The sequence below is a fragment of the Bos mutus genome, chromosome X (genome assembly GCF_027580195.1).
Source record: "Bos mutus isolate GX-2022 chromosome X, NWIPB_WYAK_1.1, whole genome shotgun sequence".
NCBI lineage: Eukaryota > Metazoa > Chordata > Mammalia > Artiodactyla > Bovidae > Bos > Bos mutus.
The window spans coordinates 31,988,880-32,016,456 of record NC_091646.1 but is presented as its reverse complement, the minus strand read 5'-3'; the positions used below and the strand labels follow the sequence as shown (position 1 = coordinate 32,016,456).

General features: G+C 43.5%; 1 pseudogene; it reads right to left on the bottom strand.

Annotated features, from left to right (window-relative positions):
- Positions 1-4,880: 4,880 nt before the first annotated feature.
- Positions 4,881-27,260, bottom strand: LOC102266677 (14-3-3 protein theta pseudogene; annotated as a pseudogene).
- Between the last annotated feature and the right edge of the window lie 317 nt (positions 27,261-27,577).

Genomic DNA, 27,577 nt, shown 5'->3' with positions numbered 1-27,577 from the left:
TCCAAGGGACTCCCAAGAGTCTTCTCCAACACCACAGTTCAAAAGCATCAATTCTTCGGTGCTCAGCCTTCTTCACAGTCCAACTCTCACATCCATATATGACCACAGGAAAAACCATAGCCTTGACTAGACGAAGTTTTGTTGGCAAAAGTAATGTCTCTGCTTTTGAATATGCTATCTAGGTTGGTCATAACTTTCCTTCCAAGGAGTAAGCATCTTTTAATTTCATGGCTGCAGTCACCATCTGCAGTGATTTTGGAGCCCAGAAAAATAAAGTCTGACACTGTTTCCACTGTTTCCCCATCTATTTCCCATGAAGTGATGGGACCAGACCAATCATAATTCTAGTTATCTTTTTAAATTTTGCATGCCACACAAACAACCAAATTTCCTTGTCAGTTGCAGTATTTTTGTGTTGAACTCTCACCAGATCTTTAACTATGGGCATGTTAAATCTTTTCTCTTGCACTTATGCTTCCCTGAAAGTGCTTGCTATAGTCCTGTATCTTCAAGAAAAAGGAACTGTCTCAGACCCTCAGGAAAAGGACTTTGCCAAATGTTCTGAGGCACAAGTTTCTGATGCCATTACTTAAATAACTTTGAAATCCTATCACTGCAGTGAGCCAGAGTTTCCAGAACTCTAGGGAATGAGCTGATAGATTCATGAGGCTGCTAACTCAAGACTGAGAAGGACGAGAATTTCTTACATAGGACTTAACAAACTGATGAAGGACGATTATAGGTTTTGTTTGGAACATTGCTGATGCTTTCATGCTCTATATGCTGGACATAAGAAACCCTTTCTCATTTATGTTAAGCTATCCACAGCTCATAACAATATGATAGGCACCCAGAGGAGGAGGTCAGCAGACAGGAGTTCCTGAGCAGAGGGGGATGGGATGAGGAGGGAACACAGGGAGCATTCATGAGTGGGGCTGTGTTCAGAGGATGTTCAGAGGAAAGAGAATCCTGCAGATGTCATTAGATATTGAGTCTGGCCCACAAGGTGCTTCTTGGGCTACAGCACTGTGCAGAAGTTGTTCAGTGTGTACAGTGAGGAAGGCCTCACATGGGGATTTTTCATGGGACAGATGGCATGGTGCAGAAGCCACTCACAGGCAGGGTATATGGTGCAGAAGAAGGCTGGGTGGAGACAGCATTAACAGTGTAGCCTGTCAGAATAGTGCCACTCTTTTCTAAGCAGGAAGGGTTGAGACCAGGAAATCAGTGGCTTTCACAACCAGTGAAAGGTTGGAGCAGTGAAGGTCAGGGAGGCTGCTGCTGATACACTAGGAAAAAGCCCCCAGTGATTCCAGCTGCAGGCAGGACTGTCATGGATGATTTTCAGGAGGTTCCCCAGAAGTCATTGGGAAAGAAACCAGGTATAACTTAGGTATAACCTCTTTTTGACACTCCTTATTGCCCAGTGCTACTGCCAGGGAATAAGGGCTTCTTCATTCCTCAAAGTACTCTAGTAGCTTGATAATCAAGCCTGGAGGTGCTCTGATGAGGGATTCTGGGACATGTAGTTCCAAGGACTATCCAATATATTGAGTAGAAAATGTACAAAGGGTCAGAGATGCAGCCTAGCTGCTAACAGCCAATCCAGCACAGTCCACCTCTTCTCTCCATGGTTTTTTTTCCAAATGATAACAGTAGCAACATCATGCTTCTGCTTAGCATGATGCAGCTATTCCTCATATCGGTGAATGCACCTCTGCCTTCTTCAGCAAGGTGGGATGGCAAAAGTCCAATTAGATACACTCCATTCTCTGGGGGATGTCTTACTCCTTCTCTAGTTCTGTCATAATTACACTTTGATATACGGTACTCTATAGGTTAAATTATATTATTAAGTAACACCCACACAATTCAAACACAGCATTTGGGAATGGGAGAAATAAAAAATAATGGGCATTTGAGTCAACCATATAATAACAAAGCAAGACCAAGTATGCGTAGCTTCTATAGTTGTTATTTTGGCAACTGGCCATGAGGTCATACTCAGTATTTATAACTTCCTTCTTCCACTAGCATTTCAGTTCCCTATAACCTCATCTAGTTGTATCTGGTTGTTTATGTGGCCATAAGATACAAATCTTTATTCTGAACCAATCTGATCCCTTACTGGTCCTGCCTGCATGAATCATTATAGCATTCCATTACCTTGTATTATTGGATATGGGAACACTAGGAGACACTTTCATATTTTTCTCCTAGGTTACAGATATGATCCTTCTTGCTTCCACGGTATAGTAGTAACTCAATTCCACCTCAATAATCAGGAGCAGTCAGCCAGCAGGTAAAATAGTACCTGTCTTGTTGATTCAGTGCCAAGAGGGGCCCCAAATGACCAGGTAGCAATCTCAACTTCAAATTCAATATAACCACTCTTGGGTCCCTTGGTGGAAGATTTCTTCCACTGGGAAATTCATGGGGAAAAGATACTGTGCAGACAAACAGGACAAGAGAAATGTGTTGTGTGGAAATTCACAGGTGGAATGCATTAATAAGCAGAGTCCCCCAGAGGACCCCACATGGGGTGTAGGGGTTGGGGGCCCTCATAGGTATGGATCTGTAAAGAGGAAGGAGGAATAGCAAAGGCTGAGTATGGGGATCAAGTGGCTCACTGGGAAACTGCTCTGCTAAGTCATTTTTCAAAATAGTACTAATCTATTTGGGCTGGTGGTGGGGTGTTTGTGTCACATACTATTACCAACAGAGAGTCCTAGAAATATCTGGTTAGGAGCTATTGTTATAGTTCTTGTCCTTTGAATTGATAAAGCATCTTCTTCATTTCCTAATGGTACTCATGTAGCCAAGATGGTGGCTGAGGTTGCGGTGAGAATGTAGCCACAGGGATACTAGTTCAATATCTACTGATTACTGGGTCCCAACGTCCCTGCTCAGTAGTGGAAGGATTTCTCTGTCATGTCTTCTATCTTTGGAATGATTTCCTGATCAATTCTTTTTGGCCCCAGGTGGGATCAAGACATAGATTCCACGTCTTGGAATTCCATAGATTCCATAGATTTTTTCGGGTAAAAATCTTGGAAGCATGGATCAACTGATATGCAGAATGACTATTCAACAGGATTCTAACAGCCTGGGCCACTGGCCCTAATAAATAAGATGAGAAGTCTTTCCTGTTGGTACACATCTGGAGGGATGGGTTGCAATGTGTGGTTGAGGGTGCATCTTTGAGAAGGGTGTTTGAGAGATGTCTATTCAGAATTACTGCCAGAGTTGATGGGAACAGGGGTGTTTAAATGGGAAGAGTTGACAGAGGAAGAATCCAATAAGCACATTTACATATTTTAGGGGTTAGCATATAAGAGAGGGATTATAGATTATCAGTGGATGATAGTTAAAGGGAACAAGTTGTAACTCAACTGAGGAATGCATTTCCAGAGACAGAATGGGCTTGTAAGGGACTGTGCTCCTGGTCATTGCAAGTGTTCAGTAAGGACGAAGGAGCCACCTATCAGCAATGAAAGGATGGGCCCAAAAGAATAAAACATTACTCATTAAGATCTGATAGGTCTAAAAAAAAAAGAAAATCTGATTGGTCTACTGAATAGGAAGGAACTCCAAAAGGGAGGGGAAATATTTGTATATGTATAGCTGATTCACTTTGCTGTACAGCACAAACTAACACAACACTGAAAAGCAACTACACTCCAATAAAAATAATTTTTTTTAAAAAGATTTGACAGGCCTAGAATTGCACACCTCCTGTGCATGTATAGTTTCTAGATACTTCTGTCTTTTCTCTTTATATTTGATACTTCTTAAAAGTATTTATTTGCCTTTGTAAGGAGAATGGCTTCAAATAATAGGAGAAAATTAATGACACAGCCAAATGCACCAAGTTATTACACTTAAAAAAGGAAACCTTAACATTTACACATGAAGTATCTTACCATTTATTATGTTTGTGTACATTACCATGAGTCAAGCAAGTATGATTAAAAATTCTAGGCAACTAAAAACAAGGCAAGTGTAATGCAACCACTTTTTTCCTTAAGTCTGCAGAATTTTGAGCCATTTCAACCATGAAAGAGATTTTTTCAGATTGAAATCAGTATCTTGCACATTGGTTCTAAAACTCCCTTAAAGGCATAGTGTATCTTGAAGGTGGGGAAGCCAGCCTATCTTGGACCCCTTTCCCTTTCACTAATTCATTCAGCACCTATGTGTCAGTCCCTACCATGTGCCAAGTCCCTGGCTGAGAGCTAGTCTTGAGGAAAACCAGCTCATATTTTGTGTCAGTACATGGCATGCTGTGCCAATTTTCCCCTCCAGAGCAAATCTTATGCACATCAAGGCAAATAAACTGAATGTTATTCTCTGATCATTTGGACAAGTCCACCATCCAATGTGCACAGGGCTCAGAAACTGGACAGAGATGGAGAGACATTTTCTAATTAAATCAAGAGAAGGGGCGGTCCCAAAATGGTGGAAGAATAGGATGGGGAGACCACTTTCTTCCTCACAGACTCATCGAAAAAAAAAAAAAGATTATTTGAATGTGGAGCAACTTCCACAAAACAACTTCTGAATGCTGGCGGAGGACACCAGACACTCAGAAAGGCAGCCCAATCTCTTCAAAATTAGGAGAAAAGGCCCTCATTTTATTTTTTTGGAGGTGTGAGTTTTTATTGGGAAGGGAAGTTGTCAACTTAAACAGCAGCAAATGAAGAGTGAATAAGGAAACTCCCTGTTGTCACAGATACACAAGACCTCCATCACATATGATACAGGAGGCATTTAATCTGTGATTCCCCCAGCCCCAAAATGTCAAATGCTTTTCCATTCAATCTAATACTTCTGGATTCCTACTAAAAAGGAATACTTTAAGAGGATGGAAAATCCTGAAAGGAAATCTCTGACTAAGAGTAAGGGAGGGAATGTAGAAATTAAGAAGTTATGTAGAACACCCTTTAAATTGTAATTAGCTACATTTTCATATCTTCACAGTAATACAAAACACAGTCACTTGCAGAACTGGTTCAGATTACTTAAATACCAGATACATTTTTAGTCTTCTACATAAGTGTTTGGAAGTTACTTATGTTTGTATGAAACGAAGCTATTAATAATTTTCTACAGCAGTAACTGCCCACCAGCAAGGCTAAGACAAACACAAATCAAGGAATGGAGTTTTCCCAAAGCTTCAGTGTGAAAAGACTATAAACAGTTGATTCCATACACAGGAATGGGTTTCTTTGCTATAGGAAATCCAAATGGAATAAGGAATGGAGATGAGTAAAAAGGTTTCAAGGGGAAGAAAGATGACACCCTGTATGCACTTAGTTTTCTGCCCCTTCTGCCGCATCACATTCTTCTCCTGCACTGTCTGATGTCCATAATGTGAGGTTGTCTCTCAGCAGCTGCATGATGAGGGTGCTGTCTTTGTACGAGTCTTCATTCAGTGTGTCGAGTTCTGCAATAGCCTCATCAAAAGCCGTTTTAGCCAGTGTGCAGGCCAGTTCTGCGTTATTGAGGATCTCATAGTAGAATACAGAAAAGTTAAGAGCCAGCCCCAGCTGGATGGGGTGTGTGGGTTGCATCTCTTTCTTGCTTATATCGAAAGCCTCTTGGTAAGCTCCTTGGGAATTATCTATCGTTTGCTTCCGGTCATCACCACAAGCAACTTCAGCAAGGTACCGGAAGTAATCTCCCTTCATTTTCAGATAGAAGACCTTACTCTCTGGATTAGTTGCATTGGCTATTAAATACTTATCCAACAATTCCAGGACCGTGGTGCAGATGGACCTCAGCTCGGACTCTACTTTTGCCCAGGAGTCCTTGATCAGCTGCAACTTCTTGTCCAGGTGTCGGTTTTTTGCTCGATGCTGGAGATGACCCTCCAGGCGGACCAGCGGCCCCAGACCACGTTCTTGTAGGCCACTGACAGCAGGTTGTGCTCCTCGTTAGACAGCTCCGCACCCTGCTCCATCACGGCCTTCATGCAGGTGGGCATGTCATCATAGCGCTTGGCCTGCTCAGCCAGATTGGCCTTCTGGATCAGCTTCGAAGCCAGGAGAGGGATCCAAGTAGTGGCACTCGCGCCGTGGCCGTGGAGACGTGAAGGCCTCCTCGCCGCGCCCCCCCCCCACCCCTCGCCAGCCCCCCGGGTCCAGGCTCGACCTCCCTGTCTGCTCCCAAGACCCTCATTTTTAATCAGAAAAACTGTCAGTTTGTCCTTTCGCTTTGCAAAACTTACACAGTGAAAGTGAAAGTTGCTTAGTCCCGTCTGACTCTTTGTGACCCCATGAACTACATAGTTCATGAAATTCTCTAGGCCAGAATACTGGAGTGGGTAGCCTTTGCCTCGTCCAGGAGATCTTTCCAACCCAGGGATCCAACCCAGGTCTTCTACATTGCAGGCAGATTCTTTACCAGCTGAGCCACAGGGGAAGCCCAAGAATACTGGAGTGTGTAGCCTATCCCTTCTCCAGTGGATCTTCCTGACCCAGGAATCGGAGTCTCCTGCATTGCAGGCAGACTCTTTACCAATGGAGCTATCAGGGAAGCCCAATTTACACAGTAACGCTGGCCCCAAAGGTCGAGGAACCCAGTTGCATGGGTCTACATCTGTCCAGCTGGCCAAAGGGAGTCCCTGTTCTAAGTACCTGGGATTTTGGTAGTTGCTGCTAGCTTGGGACAGAGTCTGAACTGGAAAATGGGATGTCACTGAGGTCCCTGTACTCAGATCAGCTAAACAACTGGATCTTCTCCTGGGTGGATGAGCTCTTCTTTGGGAAGATCTGTGAGTCATATCTCTTCCCAGCTAAGAGTATTTCAGTTTAGAGGTGTTTTCATGGAAAAGAGGAGGTGAGGGGGCCAGTTTGGCTCTTCTTATATTTTACCAAGGATGCCCAGAGGAGGAGTGCAATTTCCCACCTGCCTCTCTTTGTGAAAGTGTGCCTTAGGGAAGGTCTGAGGGGGGCAGTTTCCCTGGGAGGACCAGGTAACCTCCACAAAGGCTCAGGACTATGGTTACAGTTACTGGAGAGATACAGCAATGGTTCTGACCTCTTGTCTGAGCCCAAATGTCCTCATTTGCACACTGGGGAGAAGAATATGCTCTGCACAAGATTAGCACGGGGATTAATGCCATCACTCTGTTATAATGCCTGCTATGTAGTAAGGCCTTAAGAATGTTAACTGATTTTATCCCTTCATAATCTTTCTGGAGTCTATGTACTCTAAGACCTACTTTAGGGGATCCCTGTGAAGTTTAGGGGTTGGAAATTGAGGTCAAAGGTATCAATCAGCTATCAAAATTCAGACATGATGTTCATTTGGTCAGTATCCTCTTAAGAATTACATCACAGATAATTTAGACCTAATGTGTAAACTTTCTAATACATGTCCACATGCCTGCGGGGAAGAACTCAGCTGTACTGAAAGCTAGGTAGGAGGAGGTAACTAAAATCTGCTATGTAACTCAATTGAAAGCAACAAACTAGTTGTAAAAGGATATGGAAAGTTCAAAAAATATATATGGCAAATAGACAAGCTAAACATTAGCCTATGTCAATCCCCAGCATTCAGTGTCCACAATTTACCTACTAGGGATAGTCAACAGTCTTTAACCTGGCCCCTAAGAAGCTTCAGGGGGGTCTGCTTCTGCTTTCAAGTCCCAAAGTCACACTCAGGCCACCTAAACTCATCAGGAAGCTGACCAGTCTTGGGGAAGTCAAATGGAATTATTGTTCAACACTTTTTGCTTGAGCCTGAAGTAAGATCATGGATGGGAAGTGCTTTTTCAGCTATAAAAAGGTACACACACAAGGGATTATCATAAGATCATCAAGATACGCTACTGGATGTAAGCAAGTTCAACTTAAGAAGGGCAAACATGAACAAATCAAAAGCATGAGGGAGGAAGTGCAGGAAGAAGAGCCAGCAACTTGGGGTAACTGGGGATAGTCAAACTTGTCCTGGAGTCATCATTTTCTTCTCAGCCTGAAGGAAGTAAAAGAAAGTATCCATGAGATTGGAAACACACACTCAATCCAGTTAGCAGTCAGAGGCTCTTGGGGAGGACGAATGCTCCAGGCATGGGAAGTAATAGTCCAGATCAATGTGTCTTCTGGGGAAAAGGCAGAACAGGCTCATAGGTGGTGGAGGGCCTGGTTGCTACCCATTCCCATTGCCTTCAAGGGAGATACTCTGTTCTGCGCTTCTAGTTGAACAGGTGCTAAGGCTAAGGGGCTGCCAGGATCACCAGGCCCCATGAAGCTCAGACACTGGGGTCAATTCCACTGGTTTTTAGCATGCAAACCTGTGTTCAAGCAGAGTTGACCATGTGGCCCAGAGGCTTCCCAAGCACCAGGACAGCACCATCACTTCCCACACATGCCCACTTATCCTGGCCTTTACCTGCTGCTGGTCCCGAGCTATATATCTTGTTTTACTGAATATCTTGGCTGTTGAGTCCTGATCTGATGCTATCTGAGCAATGGTGGAGGCAGCTTGGGGGACTATGGCAGAGAACCTGAATCTGAAGTCCTGGGTTGAGGTCCTGGTTGTGCCATCTACAAGCTAGGTGCTTCCCCATGTCTTTTTCCTTTTTAGGTCTTTATTTCCTTGTCCCCAAATGGGCCAATGACCTAGCAGGGAAGCTAGGGGGGCTTAGGTGAGGTGCTGCATGGAAGGTGCTTCTTGAGAGGAAGAGACAGTGGCTTCTGCAGCTTGCAAATGTCCATGGGGAAGTTCGTCATCTGTACCACCTAAGACTTCAAAGTGTTACAGGGAATAGGGATTCAAGGACTCAGGTCCCCTGAATATAAAGGCTATCCTTTGACCATCACCTCCCCATTTCACCTCCTCCCCAAGCTCCTGGCAACCACCGTTCTACTCTCTTCTAAGGATTTTGCTATTTTAGATTCCTTGTGTAAGTGGTACTAAGAAGTGTTTGCCCTTCTCTGCCTGGCTTACCTCACTTAGCATAATGTCCTACAGTTTCATCCATGTTGCTGCAAATGACAGGATTTCCTTCTGTCTTTAAAGGCTGGATAATATCCAATTTTAATGTATGTACTACATTTTCTTATCCATCAATCACTGCACATTTAGATTGTTTCCATGTTTTGACTATTGTCGACAATGCTACAGTGAACAGGCAATGCAGAGACTGCTTTGAGAGCCTGATTTCAATTCCTTTGTGTATATACATAGAAGTTGGATTGATGGATCATAGCATAGCCCTATTTCTAATATTATGCTTGACTTTGTTGTCAGGGTAATTAATGCTGGCTTCATAAAATAAGTTTGGCAGTGTTCTTTCTTCTATTTTTGGAAGAGTTTAAGGAGGATTGTTATTAATTTTTCTTTAAATATTTGTTAGAATTGCCTGTGAAGACCTGGCCCTGAGGTTTTCTTTATTAAGTGGTGTTTGGTTACTGATTTAATCTATTTATTATTGGTCTTTCCAAGCCTTCAATTTCTTCTTGGTTCTGTATTAGTATGTTGTATGTTTCTAGGAATGCATCCATTTCTTCCCACTTATCCAATTTAATGGTATTTAATTGTTGATAGCGGTTTCTAATAACTTTTCACGTAAGCCCAGGAATCAGGAAAATAGACTGTTCTTTGCCAAACTGCATGTCACAATCTCTGCACCTCTACTCCTGAGTCAATTCTGCATCTGTGCAGATGGAAGGGCTTCCAACTACCTAGCATTTTGTTCCTTTCCTCAATGTTCTGGGCCCCTCTCTACCTCAGCCACTGCTCTGGCCAGACTCTCTGTGGACCAGCAGCCTCAGCATTGTCTGGACTTCTTAGACAAGCCAATTCTCAGGTCCCACCCAGATGTACCAAGTTAGAAACCTTGCTGGGGCCCAGCACTCTGTCTTAAGGAGCCCTTCAGGGGATAGTGAAGTGTGAGTCACATGCTCCAGTATGAGAACTGCTGCTCTAGAACTCATCACAACCAATTTGCCCCTCTCCTTGACTTCCATGACCTCCAACTCAGTCGGATAGTCTCTGCCATCACCTCTCTATTACTGTTCCCTTGAGCACAGTATAAACTGTGCCGACTCACCTGGCACAGCCTCTGCCCCAGTAAATGTCAGTGTCCCCATTTCACATCTGTGGCTGAACCTGGTTAGGGAACAACACACTACGTGCTAACTGGTCTCCAAAGGATTGCACAAGTCCTCCCCTCAAGCAGGCTCTGCAGAGCCCATCCACCCTCCTTGTCTCTGAGACAATTTTCAAATCCTCCCCTTTCTTCTCAAGTGTCCAGCACTCCTCCCCACCCCTCAAAGGTGATCCTTTCATCATTCACTGAGAAAAACAGAGGCAACTAGTGAAGAAGTTCCTCATTCTCCCACCCACCAACCTGGGAACCTCTCCATAATAATGACCCACAGATTCAGCCTTTTCTGTCCCTGCCATGTGTTAACTGGGACCCATTTTTCTCTCCTCCAGATGTACATCAGGATCACCATCAGCATCCATGTCTCCTGCATCATCAGTTTCTGCTTGTGACTCTTACCACTCCCATCAGCATAAACCCATGCCTGGCACCTCTGCCCCACTATCCACTTGCACTGCTGTCTTATAATGCCAACCCATCAGGAGAGTGTTTCAGAGTGACTCTGTCCATTCCCACATGAACCCACTCCAGTCAGGCTTCTATCCCCATAACTCCACCAAAACTGTTTCAACTGAGGTCATCAATGATCACCATGCTGCAAAATTCAAGGGCAGTCCTCAGGCTTCATCCCATTCAATCTTTCAGTGCCACTGACACTGTGACCACTGGACTCTCTGGAGAAACTGTGTCACTTGGGGCATTATATTCTGTGTGACTTCTCATCCTCCTCTGTAGACTCCCTGCTCTTCCCAATCTGTAAATGCTAGAAAGACACAAGGGCTCAGTGTCAGCCCCCATCCCCACCTACTCACACCCTACATGATTTCACCAGCCCTGGCCTTTCCCGGGAACACAAATGCACATATCCATACGATCACAGAAGCTCCCCATGTAGCTCTCCTTGGAATTTCAGTCATCTACAAACCTATATGCAGGTCAGGAAGCAACAGTTAGAACTGGACATGGAACAACAGACTGGTTCCAAATAGGAAAAGGAGTACATCAAGGCTGTATATTGTCACCCTGCTTATTTAGTTATATGCAGAGTACATCATGAGAAACGCTGGGCTGGAAGAAGCACAAGCTGGAATCAAGATTGCAAAGAGAAATATCAATAACCTCAGATATGCAGATGACACCATCCTTGGTGGCAGAAAGTGAAGAGGAACTAAAAAGCCTCTTGATGAAAATGAAAGAGGAGAGTGAAAAAGTTGGCTTAAAGCTCAACATTCAGAAAACTAAGATCATGGCATCTGGTCCCATCACTTCATGGGAAATAGATGGGGAAACAGTGGAAACAGTTTCAGACTTTATTTTTTTGGGCTCCACAATCACTGCCAATGGCGATTGCAGCCATGAAATTAAAAGATGCTTACTCCTTGGAAAGAAAGTTATGACCAACGTAGACAGCATATTAAAAACCAGAGACATTACTTTGCCAACAAAGGTCCATCTAGTCAAGGCTATGGTTTTTCCAGTGGTCATGTATGGATGTGAGAGTTTGACTGTGAAGAAAGCTGAGCACTGAAGAACTGATGCTTTTGAACTGTGGTGTTGGAGAAGATTCTTGAGAGTCCCTTGGACTGCAAGGAGATCCAACAAGTCCATTATAAAGGAGATCGGTCCTAGGTGTTCTTTGGAAGGAATGATGCTAAAGCTGAAACTCCAGTACTTTGGCCACCTCATGTGAAGAGTTGACTCATTGGAAAAGACTCTGATGCTGGGAGGGATTGGGGGCAGGAGGAGAAGGGGACAACAGAGGATGAGATGGCTGGATGGCATCACCGACTCGATGGACGTGAATTTGAGTGAACTCCGGGAGTTGTTGATGGACAGGGAGGCCTGGCATGCTGCGATTCATGGGGTCACAGAGTCGGACACGACTGAGCGACTGAACTGAACTGAGCTGAACACCTTCCCTTCACTCAAACCTGCTCCCCTCCAGTATTTCCTTTCTCAGTAAACGGCACCATCATCCCTTCAGGTAATGGTTGGGCCCCAAACTTTGAAGTGTCCTTTGACTCCTCTCATTTTTCCACAACCCACAGACTACTAGTGCTATTTTCAAACAATATCCCCAATCCAGCCACCATCTTGACATCTGCCATGCCAATTCCTGAATCAAGTGACTGTTTTCTTTAGCTTGAGTCAGCCCTCGTCTTTCTCCAGTCAAACCATCTAGTAGGTTCTAGCTTCATTTATAATGAAATCTAAAATCTCTCTGGGTCCTCCAACATCTACATGATCCAGGTCTTAGGCATCCTTGTGACTTTATCTCCTACCACTAATCTTTCACTCACGCTATTCCAGCCACATGAGCTAAAATACTCCATGCTCCTGCCTGAAGTGTTTTGCACTTGTTGGCCTTCTGTTGGGAATAGTCTTTCCCCATAAGACTGCTTTTGTTTCCCTCACAGTATTAAGCACATAGACTTGTCATTACTCATTAACTCCCTTAGACTTGAGAGCTCACTCAGCTCCCACTTCTGCAAAGCCCCTGAGATGGAGCATGAGCATACAGAAATCAAGCCTTCTCCATGTTCTCTGAATCCAAAAGGAATCCCCAGCTCTGGATGGTGTTCTCAGCAACACCACCCCTCTTCCTTACCTTAAAGCAATAGTCATGGCAGCAAATGCCGAAATGTTTTTGGGTAATGTTTGGACAGTCTTGGATCTCCAGGTTGCAGTAAGACAAGAATCCATGGTCATCCAGACTCTGTGCTTTGATGCAGGCAACCTGACATCTTTACCTGTGGTATGCAACTGGCCATATATAGCCTTGGGCCACGCTGGACCTCAGCCCATTGTAGACCCTCACACTGTTTCCAGAAACCAGTCACATATCTTCACCCTACTCTATCATACGTGTGGACACTGCAATGTGATTCTTATTCCAGGCAGCTTGCTTCTCCCTGTCCCCCTGCCAAACATATCTGCATGGTGGGCTGTTCCCCTCCAGAACGGGAACACCCATGTCTTCTCCTACAGGAGACATGTCCTTGTATGCCCTATCTGGCTCCGGCTCCCTGTCTTGATGGCCCTTCTCTTCATGCCTGGGACCACTGGGTCCTGCCTGGAATATCACAGGGACAGCAAGGACTATCACAATGTCAGTGTGGCTGTGGAGCCTGCTGGGACCTCCTACTGAAGTCCTAGATACCAACTTGTAGATTGAATATCTTCCCAATTTCAGGATCTCTGCTTTTGTTCCTGGAGTCACCCCTGCTTTTCCCCCTCAGATAGAACTTGCTGAACATCCCTGCCTGCCCTGCTTCTCGCCCAGGGCTCAGTTTCTTGACACTGTTGCTAAAGACTCCTGCCCTTGTCACAGCTCTGCTCTTCCCTCGCATTTTATCACCACCAGTTCCATCTCACAGTTAGTTAGATGGCAGAACAGTCAAGGCCCTGCAGAGCAACAAAGACCCAGCAGAGGCAAGAATAAATAAATAAATATTAAAAAAATACTTTGGAAACCAAAAAACAGTAGAAAAATTGGGAAGCTAAGAAATGTTGGTGGAGAAAATGAGTGTGCTTCTGCTAGTTACAGTCAACTCCTAGGGCCTGTAACTTTCTCTGTGTCCTTGGGGAAGTCCTTGCCCCATTTCCCACCGAGATGGAAGGAGAAACTGGGGTCTTTGCAGAGGATGTGTACAGGAGAGTTGGAGTGCTGGGAGCAGTGTTGTTAGTTTGTTCCCTGCCTCCTGTGCCCTCACCAACCTCGTGGGCTCTGGGACATTGCTCCCTTTGCCCCTGAGGGCAGTGTGGGTTTTGTACCTCACCAGAGATGACCAGCTCTCTGGTCCTGAGTCAGCCTTCTTTCCTAGGTCCTCCCTTTTTCCTTTGCCACCCAGGCTAGACGGTGTACCAGAGCAATGCTGCCTGGGCTGGAAATAGAGTTTGGTACTTTGGACTCCACTCTCATCAGAGGGATCATCTGCCTGCAGATGGCTCCAAAGTTTCTGTATCTGGGAAGGCCTTCTTCCTTGAACTCTGCATTTGTTCATCAAAGTAACTCCTACTTGGATGCCCAAAGGGCACGTCCGAATGAAGATGTCCAGACTGCAATGCTTCATCCCCCTCAACACACTCGTTTCTCCACCCCCTCACCACCACTTACCCCAAGGGCTCTTCCTTCTATCCAGTTGCTTAAGTAAAGATGCCAGAATTCTCCTTGCCCTCCCCTCTCCTTTGTTCTTCCTCTCCAACCTAACCTCTCATCAGATTTTGGTGATTCTAGTTGGTGACTGCTCCCTCTGCCCACATCTCCACGGTCCCTGGCCCTGTCTACTCATCCCCCTGCTTCTGCTCTGGCCCCTTTGTTTACTTCACTCCTATCCACACAGCAGCTGGGACAGAGTCTTTGCAATACCACAAGACCCCACTTCTCTCTGGTGACAGGTTCTCCCAGTGTCGCCCCATCTCTTTGGAATAAACTCCAAAGTCCCCTCTCTGGTCAGCAGTTCCTCTGCACCTCTGCTGGCCTCCTCTTAGGCTCTTCTTCCCACACCACTTTCACCCCCAGTCTCCTCACCAGCCTCTGGCTGCAATGGCCTTCTTGGCTGGCTCCAGAGCACATCCAGCTTGTTCCCAACTGTGGCTTTTGCTTTCCTTCCTCCTCTGTGTGGGACAAGCTGCGCCACATAGAGGAGAACTTTCCATGGTGGCCCCCTCCTCCTCATTCAAGTCTCAGATGAACTGCCTCCTCCAACTCTTGGAGTACCACTGCTACTCACATTAGCAGCATTGCCTTATGTGTCACATGTAATTGATGTTGGTTGGGGTCTTTGCTATGGGCATCATCATGAAAGGGTTGGGGATGAGGTTTTGTGGCCACACTTGCATCTGAGAGTCCCCTGTGACATCCAGGTGAATACACACTCTACCCTCTTCCTTCCTCTTCTTCCCTCCACCACCTCACCCCCCGACTCAGGACTTTGAGGGCAGGTGACTGGGATCCCTGGTGCAGGTAAAGAAATTGTCATTGTGCCGCTGGCTTAGTTCAACCTCTAAGGTCTTCTGTCTTTTGGCTTGGTTCCCCTGAGTGTTAGCACTGGTCCCTGCCCAGAGCCAGCAGCCAGCAGATGTTGATCAGGGGAGGAATAGACACAAAATCACTTTGTTTGATGTGCTGTGGAGAGACCTCAGTCCAGATTCAGAGACTCTTGGCCTCTAAGTGACAGGAGGCTTCCATAATATACCCCTCTACAGCACACTTCGCTGTTGGGAATAAAGTCCAGAGGACGGCCAGCCTAGTTAAATGCCTAGAAGCCCAGCAAGACTGCCAGCAGAGGGCGTCTCAGCATTTCTCTCCACTTAGCTGACTCCCAGGCTTCCCTCATAGCTCAGTAGGTAAAGAATCTGCCTGCAATGTAGGAGATTCGATTCCTGGATCAGGAAGATCTTCTGAAGAAGGAAATGGCAACCTACTCCAGTATTCTTGCCTAGAAAATCCCATGGACAGAGGAGTCTGGCAGGCTACAGTCCATGGGGTCGCAAGAGTCAGACATGACTTAGCAACTAAACCACCACCACCAACCAGCTGACTCTCAGCTGTGTGACCTGAGAGGTGGCCCTCAGGCTCTAAGGGTTGAGTGGGAGAGTCATTGGCTCACAACCCGGGAAGGGATTCTCTGTACCACAATTGCTGAGGGCCCAAGCTCTGTGCAGCCCAACGAGCCCCTCCTGCCTCCTCTAGGTAGAGCCTGGAGCTCTCTCTTACCTTCTTACCAGGCAGTGCTCACCAGCTCCCTGCCAGCTGCAGCCTGCTTTGATTGCTCAACAGACCTCTTCCTCTACCACCCGCTCTGCTCCAGCTCCCAGCCCCTGGGCGCTCCCAGCCCTGCCTCAAACTCTCCACAGATTCTTGGGCAGCCAAGCAGGCTCCTTTCTCCCCTTTGTGAACTTGCCATTCCCTCACTGGCCACTACTACCTGGGGGATAACTTCTTCCTGGCTTCCAGCAGCCTCTGCATCCACCTGCCCATGGAAACCTCACAAGTGCCAGTGGCTCCTTTCAGGCTGGCATGGTCCTTCTGAACATCACCCCAACATGGCACTCATGCTTCCCTGACTCGAGGGTCCTGCTGCTCTGGGTAAGTGTCAGCACATCTCTGAGTTGTCCTTCACAGACATGATTGCCTATATAGCATGTTCCATAATGTGGTCATGGCCATCTCTCTGGAGGAGGTGGGTGGCAGTGGGCTCAGTACAGATGTGGGACTCAGGCCATGGCCTGATAGGTGGTTGACCTCTCTTTGCCTTGTGTCTGGCTTGCGATGGTCCCCATGCTGAGAACTGGTGATTGGAGTGTGAATTGCCACAAATGAAGCCCCGAGAGAACAAGTAATTTGTCCAAGTTGACACAACAAGTATGTGGACAAGCCGGAAATCAAACCCATACAGTCTGGCTTCAGAGGCTCACAGGTACATCCAGGCCAATGTATCTTCCTTTGCTAGTTCACACAGGTGATAGACACAGATGCTTCATGTTCTAGTTAGCTTCTAGTTAGCTCCCTTACCTCTCAGCTGAATTAAGATGTGGGAGTTACTTATATTCATTTGGTAGGATATATTCCTCTAGTGCCTGAATGAACCATCCCAAGGCTGTAACAGGATTCCTGTTTCCACATTTCTTTCTTCTCCTCACTGTTCTAGGTTGAGTTAAACTCACTCTTTCTAGAAACAAAGGTCTCCTCTGATTTCTTATTCAAAGAGTGGGAATTTTTGCATAGGAACTGGATTCTTTCATGTAGTCCTAAGCTTCAGGACTGGAGAAAACTGGGATTTCCCCCTCCTGTAGTCTGAGAGCAAACACCTGGCAGGTAATAATAAGGGAGGTCCCTTTCACAGCTCACTGACCAGCTCCAGGCTAATTTGCTTGAGTCGTGTCTGACTCTTTGCGACCCCATGGACTATACAGTCCATGGAAATCTCCAAACAAGATTACTAGAGTGGGTTGCCATTTCCTTCTCCAGGGTATCTTCCCAATTCAGGGATCAAACCCAGGTCTCCTGTATTGCAGACAGATTCTTTACCATCTGTGCCACCAGGGAAGCCCCTCCTAATTTGTAAATAATGCCTTTTGTTGGAGGGGTCTGTTTTAATCATAAAAGTATCACAGGTTGGTTGTAGAAAAAATGTAAAAGGCAGAAAAGTGTAAACAGGAAATAAAATCACTTGTTAGAGAAAAGTACTATTAACATTTTGGTGTATTTTCTTCCACTACTTTTTCTTGCACACCTATATATGTCTATATAGTTATATAACTATAAACAGATTATGGTCATGTACTTGGATATCACTTTGTATACTGATTTTTATTAAATTTTGTATCATAACTATTTACACAAATCATTGAAAACACTTCAAAATCATGATCTTCAGTGTCCCTTTTCACAGTGTTTACTCATAATACTGTGATCTTTCATTTAAATCTCTCTGTACAGGTGTTTTTGGTTTTTTTTTTTTGGGTTTTTTTTTTTTTTTTTTTTTTTGCCTCTAGAGTAACTTGAACAGGAATTCTCAAGGCGCTTGATCCATGGTATGAATTTCTTACCAAAAATCTATCAAGTTTACATTCTAGCAGCAATGTATGAGAAAACATTTCACCATACCCTAACAGCATGTACTATTATTTTTTAAAATACTTGCCAGTTAGAAAAAGGGAAAATAGTTGTAATTTTGAAATTTTGCCAAGTGTTTTTTTGCCATTCCTTGTTTTATTCCCTCCACATGGGGGTCCCCTTTTAATGACAGAGGCCCTGGAGGACCATAGATCCTTAACGTGAACATTAAGACTTTCCCACTCCTTCTGGTTTCTTCTTTGAAGCACACCCTTCCACTTGAACTCTGGAGCCCATCCTTAATTCTTCCTCACATTCTTGCTCCCATAATTATTGTCTTCTCTCCTTCTGTCAACTTCATCTCTTTCTCCTGAAGTCATGTATACTATGCCTCACTTCTGTTTCTTCTTCTAACATAAAGTATGTCTCCTGGATTTGAGAAATTCCTTCAATGTGTACTCAGCAAGTGACCTCTGTTTCTGAAGTAGGTCCTTGTTGGCTGGCTCCTGTCTTTGTTCTCCTGTGCCTCTTTGCGACGTTGGACAGTGCAGATTAAAACACACACACACACACGCACGCGCGCGCACACACACACACACACACACACACCCTGTCACATCATACTATATTCCCTGCAACTGTAGCTACTTCTGGGCCTCTTCCAAATGCTCGTTGGTCCCATCCCCATCACTGGATGCACCTGTTATCACAGCTGCTACTCATTTGATTTACTTCACACATAGGTCTTTTAGTGATTGCCTTGTCATAATTGAATGTTGTCACAGTGGAGCAGCATAGACAGTAAATACTGGGAGCTGTGGCCCTCAAACTTTTATGTAGGAAGAGGGAGTTCCTACCTCCTTGACAAAATGTGGTGCAAAACTGAACTTTTCATTAGGGCACATTAGAACTTAGGTAGTAACGTGATGCAAACTTATCTTCACAACAAACTGCATATTTAAAAGTTTTTCATATACTTCTGCTCGTGTTTCACTTGATGTCAGAATTCCACATTTCTAGCCATGTTACATGGCTTCCCTGGTGGCTCAGATAGTAAAGAATCTGCCTGCAGTGTGGGAGACCCAGGTTTGATCCCTGAGTTAGGAAGATCCCCTGGAGAAGAAAATGGCTACCCACTCCAGTATTCTTGCCTGGAGAAATGCCTAGACAGAGGAGCCTGGAGGGCTATAGTTCATGGGATTGCAAAGAGTCAGACATGACTGAAACAAAAGGAAACAAAAAGCAGTCATTACCCATTAAGCAGTCATTACCCATTAAGCAGTCATTCCTACCTCCGTACTCCCCAGGTCCTGGCAAACACTAATCTGTTTTGTGTCTTTTTGAAGTTGCCTGTTCTGGATATTTCATATTCATGGAATCAAACATGTGGATCTTCTGTCTGTGACATTTGTCTGTGACTCAGCATAATGTTTTTAAGGTTTGTGAATGTTGTGGCATCTAGCAGGACATCATTGATTTTAACTGATTGAATAATATTCAATTGTATGGATATACCATATTTGCTTATCCATTCTTCATTTGATGGAAATTTGGCTTGTTGTTGTTTAGTCGCTAAGTCATGTCCGACTCTTTTGCAACCCCATGGATTGTAGCCCGCCAGGGTAGGGGTTTGTTAATGCCCAGGAGAAGGCCCAGGGGATCCTGAGTATCCAAGATTGTCCTGTTTGACACCTTACCATGTTTCAGGGTTCCACTTTACCTTTGTCAGATCCATACAGGATATGGAGAACTGTAAATGCTGTGCAAGCCATCTCCATAGCATCAGGGACTCTCTCTTCAGCCCCAAACAACAGGCATCCCCGAACTCATCAGCTGTGGGGAACCCTGGGTTTCCAGTGTCAAACACAAGACATCAGTCCGTGATGCCAATAAAAATGTCTCACTGAGAAGGTGAAATAGAGCATCCCAGACACCTTGGAAATTAGACTGTCACCTAGGTCACACAATGGTGATCTCCTTCCTGTGGCACCTGGAACTTATCCTCAGAGCAGAGTCTTAAACACCTGACAAGTTCCACCAACTCACAACACTATGAATGAAAGAGTGAATGAATGAGGTCATAAGGAAAATATTAGAACATAGAGATAGAGCTGTCTCCCTGACAAAGCCAAAGTTGGGAGATATATTTGACTCAGAGAGACACAGTGTTAAAGAAGTGAAAGGTATAGTTTCAGTGTGTAAAGTCCACATAGAGCATGAACTTGGTGTGTTTCCAAGCACTTTCCAGAACCATTAGGATGTTATGTGCATTGGTCCAGGCAGAAATGCCCCAATCAGTTTAGTTCAGTAGCTCAGTCATGTCCGACTATTTGTGACCCCATGGATTGTAGCACACCAGGCCTCCCTGTCCATCACCAACTCCCAGAGTTTACTCAAACTCATGTCCATTGAGTCGGTGATGCCATCCAACCATCTCATCCTGTCGTCTCCTTCTCCTCCTGCCTTCAATCTTTCCCAGCACCAGAGTCTTTTCCAGTGAGTCAGTTCTTCCCATCAGGTGGCCAAAATATTGGAGTTTCTGCTTCAACATCAGTCCTTCCAATGAATATTCAGGACTGATTTCCTTTAGGATGGACTGGTTGGATCTCCTTGCAGTCCAAGGGACTCTCAAGTGTCTTCTCCAACACCACAGTTCAAAAGCATCAATTCTTTGGCACTCAGCTTTCTTTATAGCCCAACACTCACATCCATACATGACTACTGGAAAAACCATAGTTTTGACTAGACGGACCTTTGTTGGCAAAGTAATGTCTCTGCTTTTTAAAGAAATGCCCCAGGAAGCAGAAATGCCCCAGGAGTCTTGGTCTCTGTCAGGAAGAGTCCAAACAGGTTCAGCTGGGCCTGATGTGTAAATGATTTGGAAGGCCCTCTTCTAAAGTTATGGAATCGAGTTAGTATTTATTTAGGATGAGAAGAAAATTCATGGTGAAATTTAAAAGATGACAATTGATCCATCAAAATCCTAAAATGATATGTACATATACGTATATACATACATATGTGTGTAAGTGTATTATTAGACACTCCAACTATGTCATTGTAGAATCTGAAATGTTTGAGGTGAAAGATATAATGATTTTATTGTGAATCAAAACAGCTCACCTTTGCAAATTAAAAAAAAAAAATCACGTAGCCGTGTGATTTTAGCTACATAAACTGGGGTTGTAACAGTTGATTCTTCCTACAAAGAAAAACACACTCAGGTTCATGCTAAATATTTAATGTTTATTTTTACATTGAGTTTTAAAAAATAAACTGGCTTTTCTAACACTTTTCTTCCTTTCCAAAAGAATAATATTTATAAGGAAATGTTGTTTTGAGTTATCATAACAATGCATGAGCTTCAGAATTTACCTGTTACACTACCTTTCACTGTATTCTGAGAGCAGCCATGTTTAGCTGAATGGAGACTTTTCTGTTACCCATTTCCCAGACCCCCCTGGTCCACCTACTGCTCAGGCAGCCTGGAATGACTTACTCATCTGCATTTACACTCCTGGAACCTGTCGGAGCTTGTCGATGTAGAAGTCAAAGGATCATGCTTGCTTTGTTTGGGACAAATCACTGCCTTTTTGGGGAGGACATGGGTCGATGAGGGTAACGCACCTGCTTTGCTACAATCTATGCCAACTGGATGGGCGCCTAACAGTCAGCCTGTAATCCCAGGTCTAGAGAAGCCGGCCTGAGTCTATGATGGCTCTAGTCGTGTTCCACAAGGAGACAGACGATAACATGTAGGGGATCCAGTCACTGTCATATAGGAAGACAGCTAGAAGTCTGTCTATTTGGGGAAACCATTCAGTCATTGAAGAAGAGCTACTCCCACAAATGAAATCTCAGGGAAGCAAAGGGTGAACAGTCTTGCAGGGGTTGACAAAACATTTACTGCACGCCAAGGTTTCGTTCAGCCTCACATTACCACATGCAGATGACCCATTAACTTTGGATTTCAGACTGCTTTTCCAAGAACGATTGGGAGGTAGTGGTAGTATACAAGAAACATCTCCATAACTGGCTTCATCTCTCAGGGCTTTTTTTCCCAAATGGATAAGCATGGCAGGGAAAAGTCAGGGCTTATCTTAAGAAGGAATACAACCCATCATGTGTATGCTTAAGGACATAAAGCATAGTCATAATTATATTTTACAGTGATATATGTGCTTCTTAATTAACACATAAAATGCAATGTCTAAAGCATGTCTACCAGCTCTCTAATTTTTATATAATGCTATTTTTAGTAAATATGTCTAGATATCTATAATAACTATGAGCTATAGAAATACTAATTTCTGTTGCTGATGAAGAAACATGTACTGCTAATAGCATTGTGGTTTGCTGTCTATATTTGTAATTGAAGGAAATGCTAAATTTTAGTTAGTTAAGTAAAAATAAATATGAATTTCCCCCATTCAAGTTTACAGATTCTTTGAGTTCTTCATGTCAAGTTTAGGTCTTAAAGCTGAAAACAGATACTGTTTTTCTCCAGTAAAACAAAAAAATCGTATCAAGCATATAGTAGGTGCTCCAAAATATTTCTTAAGTAAATGAATACACCTGTGCTCCAATCTACTGGTTAAGGGATTAAAATTTCTTCCCCAGTCTCTCACACCAATCTTAATAATGAATTGATAACAAAAGTTACTATTTGATGATAGTTTGATATGTGCCAGGTACTACTGTGTAAATAATGTTCTCTGTTTTTGTTGTTTATTCACTATCTCAGACTCTTGTGAGCCCATGGACTCTAGCCTGCCAGGTTCCTCTGTCCATGCGATTTCCCAGGCAAGAATACTGGAGTGGATTGCCATTCCCTCTCCAGGGGATCTTCCTGACCCAGAGATGGAACCTGCTTCTCCTGCTTGGTAGGCGATTTCTTTATCACTGACCCACCAGGGAAGTATAGTGTCTCATCTTATTCTTATAATGACCTGAGGCAGGTACTATTATTACTCCCATTCTGTTGTTACAGAAAATGAGCCAAATAGATTTTTAGCAATCTCTTTAAGGCTACACAGCTGACATTATAAAGCAGATTTTTTTGATCTAGAGTCTGTGTTGTTAAAGTATTAAGAACTTATTCTGGGTGTCTCAGGCTTGGAGATTGGCCCTCAGTTCTAACACATCCTGCACAGGTCGCCTTTGGTGACTAAGGCTCAGATCAGTTCTCTTTCACCCTCATCTTCTTAGGCTACCTGCAATACCATCTGGGGGATGAACTTGAGCCATTCCCTCAAGTTCACAAACCAACTCAGATCTAAAGACCACTTGGATATCCAGGATCGAATTCTCTTCTGTTCTCCAAATCCCAAAGCCCATTTACTGACTGGACAACTTCCTCTGATATTCTTCAACCTCCCCTACACCAATTCAGTGGTCATCTTCTCTGTGAGGATTTTTCTGACCCTTCCTAAGAGATCTGCTCACCTGGTGTTCCTGCTATACTCTGCATACACTCTATCACCACCTCAGTCATATCACAGCATTCCATTAATTACATACTTGCTCATCCTTATCACTTTGGAGACCATTTCTAGTTTGTTTCTGAGTTCTTAGGAAATAGGACAATGTCTGATACAGTACGTACATAGTAGATGCTTGTAGAATGGATGAATACATGAATGAATGTTATGCAGCAACACTATGGCTGTTATAATAAACATTTGTGAGTGTTATAATAAACACTTTGGTTGCTGTGTTTATTATGACCTAAATACACAATCAATGGTCTAATGTAAAGGTATAAATGTAAAGTGTTAAGATGTAAACATGTAAAATGTAAAAATAGAAAAACATGGTCCAAGGGAACAATACATTTATAAAATAATAAATCTTAGCAAAGAAAAAGAACTCAGTCAGGGTTACACATAGGAGTACTTTAACAAGAATTTTCATTGAATTCCCTTTAGAAACAGTGGAATCCATGAGACAGCATCTTTAAAATGCTGAAAGGGAAAAAAAAAATTCAACCCAGAATTCTATACACAGGGAACATGTCCTTCAAGAATGAAGGTGAAATAAGTATATTTTGAGATAGATGAAAGCTCAGAGAATTCATCAATAGATCTGCACTAAAAGAATGCTAAAAGAGGCCTTTCAATCTGAAAAAAATATGGTAGTAGAAAGAAACCTTGATTTGAAGAATACTATAAATGGTAAATATATGGGTAAATATTAATATTTTCTCTTAATTTTTAATAACCTGTGACTTTTTAAAGTAAAAATTTGATAATATTATAGGGTTTATAAAATATGCAGTAGAAATATATATGGTAACTACAGCATAAAGGATGAGGTTGAGGAGGAATGAGTTGATGTAGTAGAAGAGTTCTTACATTTATGTACAGTATTAACTCCAAGTAGACAGTGAAAAGTTAAGGATATGTATCATAATCTCTAGAGCAACCACTAAAAAACAATGCAAAGAGGTATAGCCAAAAATAAAACAGATAAATGAAAAAAAACTTGATTTCCCAAGATAAGAAAGAGAATACAGCATCAAAAATACATGGGATAGGTGGTAGAAGGATAGTTCTAGGTCCTAACTATTTGAAAAACTGCATTCAATGTAAATGGACTAAACACTCTAAATGAAAGGCAGAGATTATAACAATATAATAAAATAAGCAAGACTTTTTCTGTAAACAAGAAAATAAAATACATTAAAAATAAAATAAATAAATAAAATAAAAACATAGAAGATGGTGGAGTGGAAGGACATGTGCTCATCTCCTCCTGCAAGAGCACCAAGATCACTACTAGCTGTTGAACAACCATCGACAGGAGAGTGCTAGAACCCACCAAAAAAGGATACTCCACATCCAAAGACAAAGAAGAAGCTGAAGTGAGAGGGTAGGAGGTGTGTAATCACAATAAAATCAAATCCCATACCTGTCAGGTTGGTGACCCAGAAACTGGAGAACAATGATACTGAAGAAGTTCTCCCACTGTTGTGAAAGTTCTGAACCCCACATCAGGCTTCCCAGCATGGGGATCTGACAAAAGGGCCTGAGAATCCCCAGGGAATCTGACCTTGAAGGCCTTACACAAGACTGGGGGGAACAGAGACTCCAGGCTTGGAGGGCACAAACAAAATCTTGTGCACACCAAGACCCAGAGAAAAGGAGCAGTGACCCCACAGGAGACTGAACCAAAACTACCTGCTAGGGTTGGAGGGCCTCCTCTGGAGGCGTGGGCTCAGCAGGGGCTCAGTATAAGGATGGGAGAACTGGCAGCAGCAGTCTTGGAAGGTCCCCCTTGGAATAAGCCCTCTTAAACCCTCCCATAGAGCCTATAGACCCCAAGGCTGAGTCATACCAGGCCAAAAAACTAACAAGGAGGGAGCACAACCCCACCTATCACCAGAAACCTGAATTAAAGCTTTATTGAGCAAGGCCCTGCCCACCAGAGAAAGACCCAGATTTTCCCACTGCCAGTCCCTCCCATCAGGAATCTTACACAAGCCTTTTAGCCTCCTCCATCAGAGGGAAGACAGAAGAAGCAACAGTAACCATGATCCCACAGTAGCTAGAACAAAAACCATATTACAGAAAGTTAATCAGGATGAAAAAGCAGAAAATTATCTCCCAGACAAAGGGACAAGATAAAATCCCAGAAAAACAACTAAATGAAGTGGGGATAGGCAACCTTCCAGAAAAAGAATTCAGAATAACGATAGTGAAGATGATCCAGGATCTCAGGAAATCAATGCAGAAGATGCAAGATGCTTACCAAAGACCTAGAAGAACTAAAGAGAAAACAGAGATGACTAATACACTAGAAAGAATCAATAGCAGAATAACTGAGGCAGAAGAACGGATAAATGACCTGGAGGACAGAATGGTGGAAATCACTGCCACAGAACAGAATATAGGAAAAAAAGCATGAAAAAGAAAGAAGACAACGTAAGAGACCTCTGGAACAACATTAAATGTGCCAACATTTGCATTTTGGGGGTTCCAGAAGGAGAAGAAGTTCCAGAGAGTCCCAGGCAGGATAAAACCAAGGAGGAACACACCAAGACACATAGTAATCAGACTGACAAAAATTAAAGAGAGAGATAAACTATTAAAAACAACAGGGAAAAATGACAATATACAAGGGAACTCCCACCAGGTTATCAGCTGATTTCTCAATAGGAACTCTACAAGCCAGAAGGGAATGGAACAATATGTTAAAAATGATGAAAGGGAAGAACCTACAACCAAGAATATTCTACCCAGGAAGATTCTTATTCAGATTTGATGGAGAAATCAAAATTCTGAAAGAACAATTCTGTCATATTGCTTCCAGACAAGCAAAATTTAAGAAAATTTAACACCACCAAACCAGGTCTCCAAAAAATGCTAAAGGAACTTCTTTAGGCAGGAAATACAAGAGAAGGAAGAGATCTAGGGAAAACAAACCAAAAACAATTAAGAAAATAATAATAGGATCATGAGTGATAGTTGAGTGATAGTTGCTCAGTTATGCCTGACTCTTTGCAACCCCATGGACTGTAGGTTGCCAGGCCCCTCTGTTCACGGAATTCTCCAGGCAAGATTACTGGAGTGGGTTGCCATTTCCTTCTCCAGGGGATCTTCCCAACCCAGGGATCCTGCATTGCAGGAGAGTCTTTAACATCTGAGCCACCAGGGAAGCCTACTATTAAAAGACGTTTCTAAGTATAAAGATAGGTCAACTTAAAAAGTATCAGCAGATACATGCTTGACTTTAGCTTATAATCTATAAACAATACATTAGAATATGTAATGAATCCATACACCTTTTCCAAAGGAATACCCAAGACAGAAGTAGCAATAAAGTTATAAATGACAGTCATTAATCAGATGAAATAATTTAGATGAAGCTTTTCTCTCTCGAAGAGATGGGGACTCGGCAAGTGGTCAGGAAGGAAATATAATGTGCTTATAACTTTGTATGAAAAATGATGTTCAGTTCCACATTGCTGAACATAGTTCTGTTTTTGCCAAATAAATCCTCTACTTCAAGTTATTGTCCAAATGCTTTATTAAATCTCCACTTCTGGCCTTTGTTTGGGAATCTGTTACTTTTGTTGCCACCTCCTAATCACTGTTCTCTGAAGCTTCTACTTCTTTCCTGCTGTCCCCTGACACCTCAGTTGCCCTCGCGCTGTCCCCTGAAGCCTTCCCGCTGTCCTCAGAAGTTGTAATATCCTTCCCATGGACCTTCTAGCTCTGGTTGCTCTGTGGCCACATAAAGCTGCGAGTGCCATAAATCATGCCACTTTTCCTGTACTTCTGTTACTGATGCATTAGGGATATCAAAACAAATACCCTGCTTTCCTTTGAGAAAGACAATTCCCTTCACTTTGGAATCAATATCCTCATCCAGCTGCTCTTTAAGTTCTACCCAAGCATAAATAATATTTGGCATTTTAATTGAGCACTGCAAGATCATGGTCACAAAGCCCACTTCAGAGTTGATCAAGGAGCGCTAGTCTACCGATGTGGCACTGGAAATGTGGGCCAGAGCTGCTGCAAGGGCTTCCAGAGCTCCCTTCTCCACAATCAGCTTCTCAGCTGATTGCTTGAAGTGACCGATCATGGTGGGAGGCACAGAGTCCAAGAGCCTGATGGCATCTTCAATGATTACCTTAAATTTAAATGAACTAAATGCACTAATCAAAAGACATAAACTGGCTGAGCAGATGAAAATATGTGCATATATGCACTTCCACGTACCACATCACTCTGCTTGACCTCCTAAATTGTATGTAATAATTTTATGTTGTTAAGTTAATCATGTTCCCATTTAGTTCAGTTCAGTCATTGAGTTGTGTCCAACTCTTTGTAACCCCATGGACAACAGCATGCCAGGCCTCACTGTCTATCACCAACTCCCAGAGTTTACCCAAACTCATG